The sequence below is a fragment of the Dendrobates tinctorius genome, unplaced genomic scaffold, assembly GCF_039654945.1.
Source record: "Dendrobates tinctorius isolate UK_male_01 unplaced genomic scaffold, ASM3965494v1 ptg000044l, whole genome shotgun sequence".
NCBI classification, from domain to species: Eukaryota; Metazoa; Chordata; class Amphibia; order Anura; family Dendrobatidae; genus Dendrobates; species Dendrobates tinctorius.
The window spans coordinates 34,063,153-34,077,166 of NW_027361712.1; positions in this window are offsets into that span (position 1 = coordinate 34,063,153).

The following is a 14,014-nucleotide window of genomic DNA, read 5'->3' on the forward strand; positions in this document are numbered from 1 at the left end:
GTTATAGCGCCCCCCGGTGTCGGAATTTCTCCGGGGTCTCGGCTGCCAGGGGTAGCCGAGACCCCAGAGAACATGATTCGAGTGGTTTTTTTACGCAAAAAAGTCAGATTTTCCATTTAATTTCTCTCTCCTCTGATGTGATCACACATCAGAGGAGAGAGAAATAGGGTCCCCCGGTCACCCCTCCGGTTCCTCCGTTGTCCCTGCAGGCGCCCCTGAAGTTCCCAGGACTGCCGGCTTCTTCCGGGAGAAAATGGCGGACGCATGCGTAGTGCGCCCACCGAGATCTGCAGGCCAGCACCCGGCAACAACAAGAGATTTTTTCCTATTGGTTTATTTTGATCACTGTGATAGACCCTATCACAGTGATCAAAATAAAAAAAAATAGTAACTCAAACCTACCTTTATCACCTCCTTAGTTAGGGAAAAATTATAAAGTAAAACAAATGTATTTATTTCCATTTTCCCATTAGGAATAGATTTTGGCTAAAGTCAGTGGTGCTAAAGTTAGGGTTAGGGCTAAAGTTAGTGTTAGGGATGGGGCTAATGGTAGGTTTAGGGTTGGAGCTAAACATAGGGTTAGAGTTGGGGCTAAAGTTAGGATTAAGGTTGGGGCTAGAGTTGGGATTAGGGTTAGAGTTGTGTTAGGGTTAGGTTTGTGGTTAGGGTTATTGTTAGGGTTGGGATTAGGGTTAGGGGTGTGTTGGGGATAGGGTTGGAGTTAGAATTGGGGGTTTCCACTTTTTAGGTACATCAGGGGCTCTACGTTATAAACTTCTGTGAAGCACTTGGGGGTTCAAAGTAATCACTACACATCTAGATAAGTTCCTTAGGGAGTCTAGTTTCCAAAATAGTGTCACTTTTTCCTGTGAAGCACCTGAAGGGTTAATAAACTTCTTGAATGTGGTTTTGAGCACCTTCAGGGGTACAGTTTTTAGAATGGTGTCACTTTTGGGTGTTTTCTATCATATAGACCCCTCAAAGTGACTTCAAATGTGATGTGGTCACTAAAAAAAAAATGGTGTTGTAAAAATGAAAAATCGCTGTTTAACTTTTAACCCTTATAACTTCCGAACAAAACAAAAAAAATTTGGTTCCAAAATTGTGCTGATGTAAAAGTAAACATGTGGGAAATGTTACTTGTTAAGTATTTTATGTGACATACTGTATCTCTGTGATTTAAAGGCATGAAAATTCACATTTTGAAAATTGTGAAATTTTCAAAATTTTTGCCAAATTTCTGTTTTTTTCACAAATAAACACAAGTCATATCAAATAAATTTTACCACTATCATGAAGTACAATATGTCACGAGAAAACAATGCAAGAATCACAAGGATCCATGGAAGCGTTCCAGAGTTATTACCTCATAAAGGGACAGTGGTCAGAATTGTGAAAATTGGCCATGTCATTAACATGCAAACCACCCTTGGATATGGATCTCAGACCGTGAGCTGATTAAGTTCGCAGAAATATCCATCTTTTTTATTTACAAAGAAAAAAATCTGCTGCAATGGGAGATGAGGAAGGTCTGATATGAACCTTTGCATGATTTTCTGCTATATAGTCCATCATGGCCTCTCTGGACCATAAATGTTATTTAACCTGCTCTTAGGCAGCTTGGCCCCAGCAATAAGATTAACGGCTTAATCATAAAGAAGATGAGGAGGGAGTTCTTGACACCTCTACTTTTAAAACACATCCCTGAAGTCAGACAGATATTCCATCAGAAACTGGATATCCACCCTGGCTAGCCGGGTGCCCAAACAGTGTTCATGACAATACTCCCTCCACCTTACCACCTCCAGAGTCTACAAATCCACTATGGTATTGTTGTTAGGGTTTCTAGGGAAAACCCAAGAGTGGACCTTCTGGGTCGTGGCTCCAGAGCCCCTGACGGTGAGTGGACCAGGAGGAGCCACCCCCTATACAGGGAGTGTTAGGGGCATGCCCAAGGGACATGGAACCACAATGGCTGGAGCCAAAGGGGCAACTCAGGGCAACACAGGGAAGATAAGGAGGACTGAGGTGAGGACAGAGTCAATGGAATGAGGAAGGAGATACCCAGTGATGGGAAATATGGAAGGGAAGCGGGATCAGAAGGACCGGGGGCTGGCGGGGACTTGAGGCTGCAAGAGAGGGAGCGAAACAAAATGAGGGAGGTACGTAGGATTAATACCAGGGAGAAATGGACACAAGGTTGAGAGGACACAGGAGGCACACGGACTCAAGGCTGAGGACACAGGAGGCACACGGACTCAAGGCTGAGGACACAGGAGGCACATGGACTCAAGGACGGAGGGACAGCGGGAGACATGGAAGCTTACAGGTAGCAAGGCTAGAGACCTGAGGAAGAACCAGGCGAACAGAAGCTAGCTCTAAGCACGTCGAAAATCAGGAGACTTCCCTGTACAGATGCCGTGCTGAAATACCCGGTGGGCGCCGCCATGATGGGGCGGAGCCACCAGGTCAGGACCTCCCAGGGAGACTTGCGGTGGAGGAAGCACGGCCGCACATGCGCGAACCACCGATGCGCCGAGACCCCGAGAAGACAGGCGGGGAGCGGCGTGGGACAGCATCGGTGACACGACCGGGGTTGGAGACACACGGGTGAGTGCCAATGACCGTGACAGTACCCCCTCCCTTACTCCTCCTCTTTTTAAGGCTGGAGAGGAACCTCCTCATGATATTTGGGAGCATTAATGTTCTCCCGGGGCTCCCACGATCTCTCCTCAGGACCGAACCCTTTCCAATCAATTAGGAAAAAGGTCCTCCCCCTGACTGTCCTCATAGCCAGAATATCCTTTACATCAAATACATCATCAGAAGTGCTTGGTTGAGGGGAGCGAGAAGGAGATGAATGGAAGCGATTAAACAACGCGGGTTTGAGGAGCGACACATGGAAAGCATTGGGGATCCACAGCGAGGCAGGCAATTTCAACTTGTAGGCCACGTCATTGATGTGACTCAAGATTTCAAAGGGACCAATGTAGCGTGGACCTAGCTTATGGGAGGGAATCTTAAGCCTGATATATCGTGAAGATAGCCACACCTTATCGCCCGGAAGATATGGAGGGGCGTCCAGGCGTTTCTTGTCAGCATACCTCTTCATCCTGCTGCTAGCTTTCTAAAGTGCCTTTTTAGTCTCCTCCCAAATTTTAGAGAATTCCAAGGACAGGGAGTCCGCTGCCGGTACACCCGAGGTGGGGGAAATGGGAAGAGGGATGCCGGGATGCTGCCCAAAGACCACAAAAAAAGGAGATTTGCAAGAGAATTCACTGGGGTCATTGTTAATGGTGAATTCTGTCCATGGGAGAAGAGAGACCCAATCATTCTGGTGAGCATTGGAGAAATGCCAAAGGTAGGATGTTAGAGCTCGATTGACTCGCTACACTTGATCGTTGGACTGCGGATGATAGGCTGAGGAGAAATCCAGGGTTACTTTCATTAATCCGTAGAGAGCCCCCCAAAAACGGGAGGTAAATTGGACCCCCCGATCCAACACAATATGTTGCGGGAATCCGTGAAGTCAGAATACATGGTGCAAGAAAATCTTCGCCAGCTCAGGGGCAGGAGGCAGTCCTGGCAATGGAACAAAGTGGGCCATCTTGGAAAACCGATCCACAACCACCAGGATAACGGTACAGTTTGAGAAACGAGTCAAATCAGTGATAAAGTCCATAGCAATATGGCTCCAAGGAACTGAAGGCACAGGCAGCGGATGCAGGAGTCCAGAAGGTAGCTGTCTGGGGATCTTGTTTCTGGCACAGGGTGAGCAGGAGGCAGTGAATTCCAAGACGTCTTGGCAAGAGTCTTCTTGGCTCCGGCATATCCGGCAATCTTGGAGGAATGTCCCCAACGCAAGACTCTCACCTTGTCACAGTCCAATACAAAGGTTTTGCCAGATGGTGGGGTGATTATGTTTATAGGAGCCACGGTGACAATCCTAGCCGGATCGATGATATGTGCTGGCCTCTCCTTTACTTCCACTGGATGGAAAGACCTTGATAGGACATCAGCTTTGATGTTCTTATTACAAGGTTGAAAGTGAAGCTCAAAGTCAAAACATTCAAAGAACAAGGACCACCTGGCTTGCCGAGGGTTGAGCCTTTGGGCTGACTGAACATAGGCCAAATTCTTGTGGCCGGTAAATATGATGAAAGGATGAACAGCCCTTTCAAGGAGGTAATGCCACTCCTCCAAAGCCAATTTTATGGCCAGTAGTTCTCTATCCCCAATGGAGTAATTGCGCTCGGGGGAGAAGGCTTTAGAGAAGAATCCGCAGGTGACCAACCGCCTGGAAGCAGATTTTTGCAAAAGGACTGCTCCTGCTCCAACAGACGATGTGTCGACCTCGAGGATAAATGGCTTATTGGCGTCCGGTCGGTGGAGCACAGAGGCTGTAGCATATTTTTGTTTTCAGAGTCTGGAAGGCGCTCTCAGACTCAGGACCAGAGATTGGGGTTGGCCCCCTTGCGAACAAGGGCAGAAATTGGTTTAGTCAAGGAGGAGAAATGAGGGATAAATTGCCTATAATAGTTGGCAAAGCCAAGAAGATGTTGGATTGCCTTTGCTCCAAGGGGATGTGGCCAGTTGAGGACAGCGGATACTTTCTTAGGATCCATCTTCAGGCCGGAATCTAAGACAATATAACCAAGAAAAGGCAAAGAGGGCTGCTCGAAGACGCACTTCTCCAACTTGGCGAAAAGATGATTCTCTCTTAGACGTTGAGAAGTGCATTGAGCAGCATGGTGGTTTGCTGGTAAAAGGGAAAAAAAAAAATCTCTTTTAAATCTTCTGCCTGAGCGAGTGTGAACGAGCTGAGTGTGACCTGAGCGTAAGTGCGAACTGTGGTAAATGTGTGACTTGTGATTCAGTGACTTTGGATTCAGGGAGTTTCCAAGGGAGGTGTTACTAGATTACTGTTGTATTTTATTAATACTCTTTATTTATTTTTACTAATCTTTTCTGTCTGGTGAAATCTCCATTAAGATGTGCTTCACTGTTGCCAATGTCATCCAGTGTACATCTTGCCACATGTATGAAATCCTTGAACAGCCGGTCGAGGGTGCATACTGCTGTGCAAGATGTGAGCACGTTGTGCATTTGGAAGCCCAGATACTGGATCTAAATGTGCAGCTGGCAACACTGAGATCCATAGACAATATGGAAAGGAGTCTTCTGCTCCCTGAGCAGACGCTCAATGGGATAGATGAGGGGGGACGCTAGGTTGGAGCTGCAGGACAGTGAAGCAGCTAGCTGGGTGACAGTTAAAAGGCGGGGTAGAGGGAAGAGCGCCAGAGAGGCTAGTCCTGATCTGGCACACCCCAATAAGTTTGCTAAGTTGGCAGATGAGGGGAGTGTCAGTGCAGGAGTAGCACTGCTGCAGCAAGGCATGCCCTCTGAAAGCCGGAGGAGTGTCTGCTCCAGTAAGGGGGGAAATAGGAGAGCAGGGCAGGCCAGACAGGTGCTGGTAGTGGGGGACTGAACTATTAGGGGAACAGATAGGGCAATCTGTCACAAAGACAGGAATCGTCGAACAGTGTGCAGCCTACCTGGTGCTCGAGTCCAACACATCGCTGATTGGGTTAACAGATTACTGGGAGGGGCTGGTGAGGATCCAGCGGTCATGGTGCACATTGGCACAAATGACAAAGTTAGAGGTAGGTGGAAGGTCCTTAAAGATGATTTCAGGGCATTAGGCTGCAAGCTTAAAGCAATGACCTCTAAGGTGGTATTTTCGGAAATACTTCCTGTACCACGTGCCACACCAGAGAGGCAACAGGAGATTAATAAGTGGCTCAGGAATTGGTGTAGGAAGGAGGGGATTTGGGTTCCCGGAGAACTGGGCCGACTTCTCAGTTGGCTACAGGATCTAATCAAGGGACGGGCTGCACCTCAATGGGGAGGGTGCAGCTATGCTGGGGGAGAAAATGGCTAGAAGGTTGGATTAGTGTTTAAACTAGGGACGGGGGGAGGGTATTCTATTTATGGGAGGGGAAGACAGTGCAGAAATAGACCTGGGCACAAATAATGAAATTGGGGGTGGGGGTGGCATGGGGGGTGGGGTTAGAACAGTTAATAATATAAGAATAGAGGTACAGAGAGTTACATAAAGTGCATGTATACTAATGCCAGAAGCCTCGCCAACAAAATGGAGGAATTAGAATGAATTTTGTTGGAACATGATTATGACTTGTGGGGGATATCTGAGACATGGCTGGACGAGAGCCATGACTGGGCAGTTAATTTACAGGGCTATAGTCTGTTCAGAAATGACCGTACAAATAAGCGAGGGGGAGGTGTGTGTTTATATGTAAAATCATCCTTAAAACCCATCCTGCGTGATAATATATGTGAATCTAATGAAAATGTAGAGTCACTGTGGGTGGAGATAAGGGGAGGGGGAAAAATAATAAATTACTGATAGGGGTTTGTTATAAGTCTCCAAAGATAATGGAAGCAACAAAGAATATCCTCATAAAGCAAATAGATGAAGCAGCGACTCAAGGAGAAATCATTATTATGGGGGACTTCAACTACCCTGAAATACATTGGGGAACCGAAACCTGCAGTTCCAGCAAAGGTAATGGGTTTTTGACAACTATGAGAGACAATTACCTTTCACAACTGGTTCAGGACCCAACAAAAGGGGGGGCACTGCTAGATCTAATATTAACCAACAGGCCAGACCGCATATCAAATGTAAGGGTTGGGGGTCACTTGGGTAATAGTGATCACAAAATAATAAGTTGTCATGTATCCTTTAATAAGATGTGTAGTACAGGGGTTAAGGGGCGCAATAAGTGACAAAAAGAAAGCATTTACAGAATTAAAGCAAGTAGGTAGTGATGAGGCATTAAATAAATACAGAAAATTAAATCAATTCTGTAAAAAGCAAATCAAAACAGCAAAGATTGAGACAGAGAGACTCACTGCCAGAGAAAGTAAAAATAATCCCAAAATATTCTTTAACTACATAAATAGTAAGAAACTAAAAAATGATAGTGTTGGCCCCCTTAAAAATAGTCTGTGTGAAATGGTGGATGAAGATGAGGAAAAAGCCAAAATGCTAAATGACTTTTTTTCAACAGTATTTACACAAGAAAATCCCATGACGGATAACATGATTAGTGATAAAAATTCTCCATTAAATGTCACCTGCTTAACCCAGCAGGAAGTACGGCGGCATCTAAAAATCACTAAAACTGACAAATCCCTGGGCCCGGATGGGATACACCCCCGAGTACTGCAGGAATTAAGTACAGTTATAGATAGACCATTATTTTTAATCTTTCAAGATTCCATAATAACAGGGTCTGTACCACAGGACTGGCGTATCACAAATGTGGTGCCAATATTCAAAAAGGGGACTAACACTGAACTTGGAAATTATAGGCCAGTAAGTTTAACCTCAACTGTGGGTAAAATCCTGGAGGGTTTTCTAAGAGATACTATACTGGAGTATCTGAAGAATAACCTCATGACCCAATATCAATATGGGTTTACGAGAGACCGGACTAATCTGATAAGCTTTTATGAAGAGGTAAGTTCCGGACTGGACCAAGGGAATGCAGTGGACGTGGTGTACATGGACTTTTCAAAAGCTTTTGATACAGTGCCACACAAAAGGTTGATACATAAAATGAGAACAATGGGGATAGCGGAAAATATGTGTAAGTGGGTTAATAGCTGGCTCAGGGATAGGAAACAAAGGGTGGTTATTAATGGAGCACACTCAGACTGGGTCACGGTTAGCAGTGGGGTACCACAGGGGTCAGTATTGGGCCTGCTTCTTTTTAACATATTTATTAATGACCTTGTAGGGGGCATAGAGAGTAGAATTTCAATATTTGCAGATGACACTAAACTCTGCAGGGTAATCAATACAGAGGAGGACAATTTTATATTAAAGGAAGATGTAATATTTATGTAAACTAGAAGCTTGGGCTGATAAATGGCAAATGAGCTTTAATGGGGATAAATGTAAGGTCATGCACTTGGGTAGAACAAACAAGATGTATAATTATGTGCTTAATTATAAAGCACTGGGCAAAACTGTCACTGAAAAAGACCTGGGTGTATGGGTGGATGACAAAGTCATATTTAGTGGCCAGTGTCATTTAATGGGATGCATTAAAAAGGCATAGATGCTCATGAGGAGAACATAATTTTACCTCTATATAAGTCACTAGTGCGAACACACTTAGAATACTGTGTACAGTTCTGGTCTCCGGTGTATAAGAAAGACATAGCTGAACTGGAGCAGGTGCAGAGAAGACCAAGGTTATTAGAGAAGTGGGGGGTCTGCAATACCAAGAAGGGTTATTACATTTGGGGTTATTTAGTTTGGAAAATCGAAGGGTTCGGGTGATCTTATTACAATGTATAAATATATGCGGAGACAATACAAAGACCTTTCTAATGATCTTTTTACTCTTAGACCTCCCAAGCATGACATCACACTCCCTAGGAGGAAGGTAATGCCACTGTGGCCACCATACTCCTGGGGGCGACACAAGTGCACTGATGCCCAGCCACTGCTCGATGAATCTGCTGGTACATTGACCCGAACCACTACATTCCCCTCGCACGCTACACGGCCTGAATCTGACCCTGATGAAACTCAGGTTACCCTTCCCATATACAGTTCTATCTTACACGGTGACAAAGAGGAAGCTGCAGATGAAAGTGCAGGTTCGGCCCACCCGCCATCAGACACACCACCGTACTATCAGGGGCCCTGTGCCAGAGCCGTCGCCAACGAGTGGGCCTCCCCTGCTTGCTCAGGATCACAGCACTTGCAAGGTTGAAATACTGTGCAGTGAGATGGAAGATGGGGACGACGAGGAGTCCAGACTAGTACAGGGATTCCCTAGCGACGAGACTTATTTCATTGTTTTCAATGTTGGGACAGCAATTTTTGGGGAGCACTATACTCTGGAGAATGATAGATGGGGCCCACCATACACTGGAACATTCCAAAGGTGGACATCAGACACTGGAGCAGCATTTACAGGGCCCATTATACACTAGAGCATTAGAAATGGGGCCCATTATATTTGGAGCATTATTTGGGCCCATAAGACAGTGGAGCTTCATCCATGGGGACCAACATATACTGTAGCATTATGTGGAGCTCATCATATACTGTTTCAAACATTATATGGGACCAATGATTCTGTATGGAGAAATAGATGGGCCTCATCATGAGATGTAAAAAGTGAAGTATTTTTCATTGTACTATACCGCTATTTCTCTGCCGTATCGGAGCATGATGAGTTGTGGTATGTGTTAAAGGGGCGCTCTTTCACCCAGGGCACATGAAAACCTGGAGCCAGCCCTACCCCCCCACAACTTTAGCCAAATAACCCCCATTTTTCAGTGCGTAACTTGTATTATGAAGTTAATTAAGGTTGACATGCTTAAGTAAGAAGAATTGATGCTTTTGGCATTCAAATGGGCACTGTAGGTGTGTTTCCTGTCCTCCTCTCACTGCCGACTTTTATTCCCCATTGACTTACATTGGGTTTCGTGTTTCGGGAAACGAAACTCGACCCTAAAAAACCAAAAGTCACTCAACTCTAGATATCAGTCATGTCATGTAAGAAGTGAAGTATTTTTCATTGTACTGTACCAAGATTTCTCTGCCGTATCGGAGCATCATGAATTGTGGTATGTGTTAAAGGGGCCCACTGACACTCTTTCGCCCGGGGCACACGAAAACCTGGAGCCAGCCCTACCCCCCACAACTTTAGCCAAATAACTCCCAGTTTTCAATGCATAACTATTATTATGAAGTAAATTAAGGTTGACAAGCTTAAGTAATAAGAATTGATGTTTTGGCATTGAAATGGGCACTGTAGGTGTGTTTACTGTCCTCCACTCCCTGTCGACTTTGCTTCCCCATTGACTTGCATTGGGTTTCGTGTTTCAGTCGGACACCCGACTTTTCCCTATAGTCGGCCAATTTTGTTTGACTCGAATTTTGAGAAAGTCTGGTTTCATGAAACCAGACTCGACCCTAAAAAAGGCAAAGTCGCTCATCTCTAGTCTGTCTTCATGCTCTAAGAGGAATTTACGTGCCTTTAAGATAATTACGCTACTGAATTGGGTTGGCTTCAAACCCCTCTATTAAGTTTATAAATTAATAAGAGAAATCTGGAGCTGGTGGCAGCGAAGTGTGGTCTGGGTCCCAGGTACTGCTGACTGTGACAGAAAGGGATTTTCTATGCTAATTGGGTGGCTGCGGCCAGAGCATTTTATAATTCCCTCACTGTAGCGTACCGGGTGGCCAGACCTCATTGAAGCAGACGGCCGACAACCAGTTATCCCAGGTGTAGTTCCCTGATTGACCTGAGGGTAAAGGGGCACCAGAGAGCTTCGTGTTCCAAATTGGAACTGAAAAGTTTCGTGAAGTATTGTGGGCAGTGGTGGGACAACAAAAATAAACCCTCCTGCGGTAAATTGTTAGGGCAAGACTAGCTTGCTGTTTTTTTATCACATGGTGCCAGCGGTGGGATAACTGAGATAAGCCCCGCTGTGCCTGTGATAGCCGTGCGTTGGCACGTCCCTCCGTCTGTGACATACCGGTGTCAGCGGTGGGATTGTGACAGTGACACAGTCAAGGTCCGTGAGAAATAGGCACAAGGATGTAGCAAATCTTTTGTTCCTGTTCTTTGTGATAGAATGGCCCCAGCTGCACTGTCTTCTACAATAAAGGCATGTTCAGGATTGGGATGCATCAGTATAGGACTAGAGCTGTATTGAACTTCGTCTTCAGGCAAGAAAAACATCTTGTGCTTGAGGAGACTAAACAAACGATCAGCTTTTTGTTAGGCGTCGAGTTCCCGCCACTGCACAGGGGGAGCTTCAAGCCATGTCCTCTGCGGTCTCCCATTCTTCAGCCACAGAGGTTCCTGCTCAGCAGAGATGTCAGTCCCAGCGTCTTGCTCAGGCTAATGCTATGCATCTGGTTGCTGCTGCTGTCCCAGGTTCAGCTTTAGCATCCAGCATTAGTCAGCGGTGAGCAGACACTCCTGGGACTAAGGCCTGCTTTTCTCCATCTAAGCATGCCCGTGAGACGACCGCTCATTGATGGTCAGAGGTCACATGCTCAGGTCCTCAAGCAGCTCAGATTTGGCCATCAACAAGGTCCTGGAAGGCTGCTGTTATAAAAGGATCGCATGGTCGTACGGCCGTGCGCTAGTATAGACCTTGTGGAGTGAGTGTTGCATGCATGTATGAATGTCTCTGGTGAATAACTCATTATGAAACCCCTACCCATGGTACGCATGTGTTGATCAGCCTTGCCAGTTAGTGCCTAGGCTGATAGTGCAGGTAGGAGGCAGCGTCAGGGCCTAGCTTCAGCGCCTAGTAGTGGCTTGTCTGTACGCCACTGTGCACTTTTCACTTTACAGTAGCCAGCGTCTATTAGTGGCGTTCGCAGGTGCGACGCCGTGCACTTAGTGGGTCTAGAGAATCTTGTGACTGTACACTAGCGCTGACTCAGCTGTGCCCTGTGACAGTCAACAGGGTACGGGATCTATGTTATGCGGTTCTGTGGCTCTGTGAAGCAACAGAGCCCGTCGCTACTACATACTGGGTGGTGCTTAACCCACGTGTGTCCAGTGCAATACCGCTATCTAGTGTCCGCCATTACCGAGCAGCTGTTAACATCTCTGCACGGTGGATCCAGGGCTGCGAACGCACCTTATTACCATCTTTATATTATTTGGTGCGTTCCGCCAGCCCTGACACCTTTTTGTGTTAATTCGGTGATAGGTGAAATTATACCTGAAAAAGTCTTAATGAAACTTCTGTAAAAATCAGCAAACCATTGGATCTCTTTCACATTTTTAAGGGTTGGCCACTCAATGATAGCTTGAATCATGCGTTTTTTATCTTTTTTTGATGGAACTCACATTACTCCAGCTTAATATAGCGATGGCAAGTTATTAGACGCTCCAACCCAATTTTCACATGGTCTTGATATTCTTCTGCAGAATTAGAAAAAAATAGCATATCATCCAGATAAATGACCACAAATTGATCAAGTAAGTCATTAATAAATTGCTGAAACATTGCAGAAGCATTGCAAAGTCCAAACAAAATGACTAAGTACTCATAGTGTCCATGTGATCTAAATGCCATTTTTTCAATCATCGCCTGGTCTAATATGAACCAAGTTATATGCCACTCGAAGATTTAGTTTCGTGAACAACTATGCATGAAAAACTCTTTCCAATAACTCAGGGATCAAAGGCAGACAGTAGGGATTCTTTACAATAATTTTATTCAATTCTTTGTAATCAGCATAGAGTCTCAAGGAACAGTCTTTCTTTTTGACAAAAAAATATAGGCGCACCTGCTGTTGATGAAGATGGACAAATAAATCCTTTATATAAATTTTCATCAATGTATTCCTTGAATGTTTTTAATTCCTGCTTGGCCAGTGGGTAAATGCTTCTAAGGCCGGAGTCACACTAGCGACAAAAACAGATGAGTGCAATACGATAAAAAAATCGCATTGCAATTGTCCCAATGTTAATCTATGGGGCAGCTCCCATCATCTGATTTTTTCTCGGCCGTTTTCTTCAGGCTGAGACAATTGCAGCATGCTGCGATTGCCACTGATTATCGGATCGAACTCGCCAATGCAAGTCTATGGGTGCGAGAAAAAATCGGATTACAAATGGACCACAAGTGAGACTTGCGAGAAATACTCACCGGTGTCCTTTAACAAAAGCCTGCAATTCAGTGCGCGATACAGTAAAATCACACTGACATGTTTAATAAAGTAACGAAAGAATAGATATAGTCACATAGAATACACACACATATATATATTTGCATGTCATTGAGACACACATATACAGTATATATATATATATATATATATATATATATATATATATATATATAAAAAGGGGCAGCACTACCAAAATTATACAATTGGTGCAAAACCTATTCAGCAGTGTCCAAGCAACCGATTTAATAAATAAAAAAATATATAAAAATAGGCAGCACTCCAAATTAAATGTGAAAAAAGTGGATACTTTACTGATCCTCAGGTGGCGATGTTTCAACGGTGGCCCGTCTTTATCAAGCCTGATAAAGACGGGGCACCGTTGAAATGTCCTCACCTGAGGATCAGTAAAATATCCACTTTTTTCACATTTAATTTGGAGTGCTGCCTATTTTTATATATATATATATATATATATATATATATATATATATATATTTTGGGACATGCACATAAAAAGCCATTTTGCCCAGCGAGTCCATACCGGGCAGCACCTTTCTGAACCCTGCCCATTAAGGTATTGTTCACATGATCAGGTTTTAAATATCTTAGATAGGACTGCTCCGAGAAGGGTATACCTAGAGCAGCAATAGCCTAAAGGGTATTGCTGCTCTAGGCAATAGATCAGTTGGACAATCATACGGCCGATGAGGAGGGAGTTTTTCAGCACTTTTCTTGTCATATACATCAGAAAAATACTTATATATAGGTGGTAGATTAGAAGATTGTTCGGGATCCTCTACAACCTCTTCATCTGGCAAAGCCTGTGGGGAATGGACAGCAGAAGGAAAAGACACTTTTTTGGTTTCCCAATTGATTGTGGGATTTTTGAGTCTCTAGCCAGGGCAACTCCATGATTAATGGAAAATGTGGAGATGACATTAATAAGAAGGATCAAACCTCATGGTGATTAGGTGCCATAAATATCTTTAAGGGTTCAGTCCCTTGATTCACTGGTCCTGAATTTAGTGGCGATCCATCAACAGTTTCCATAGTAATAATGATAATAATACTAATAATAATCACCCACCATCTGAGTTCTATGGTGCACTCCGCGACAGAGCGCTTACTCTGATGTAGAGCCGTCAAAGTAGCTGAAGCTCTTGCACAACAATTAGGGTCATCAAATAAGGCCCCCAGGTCATTAAGTCGATCATCGTGAATTTCAATAAGGGGGCTTGCCCAGGCTTTATGTGTCAGTAGCAT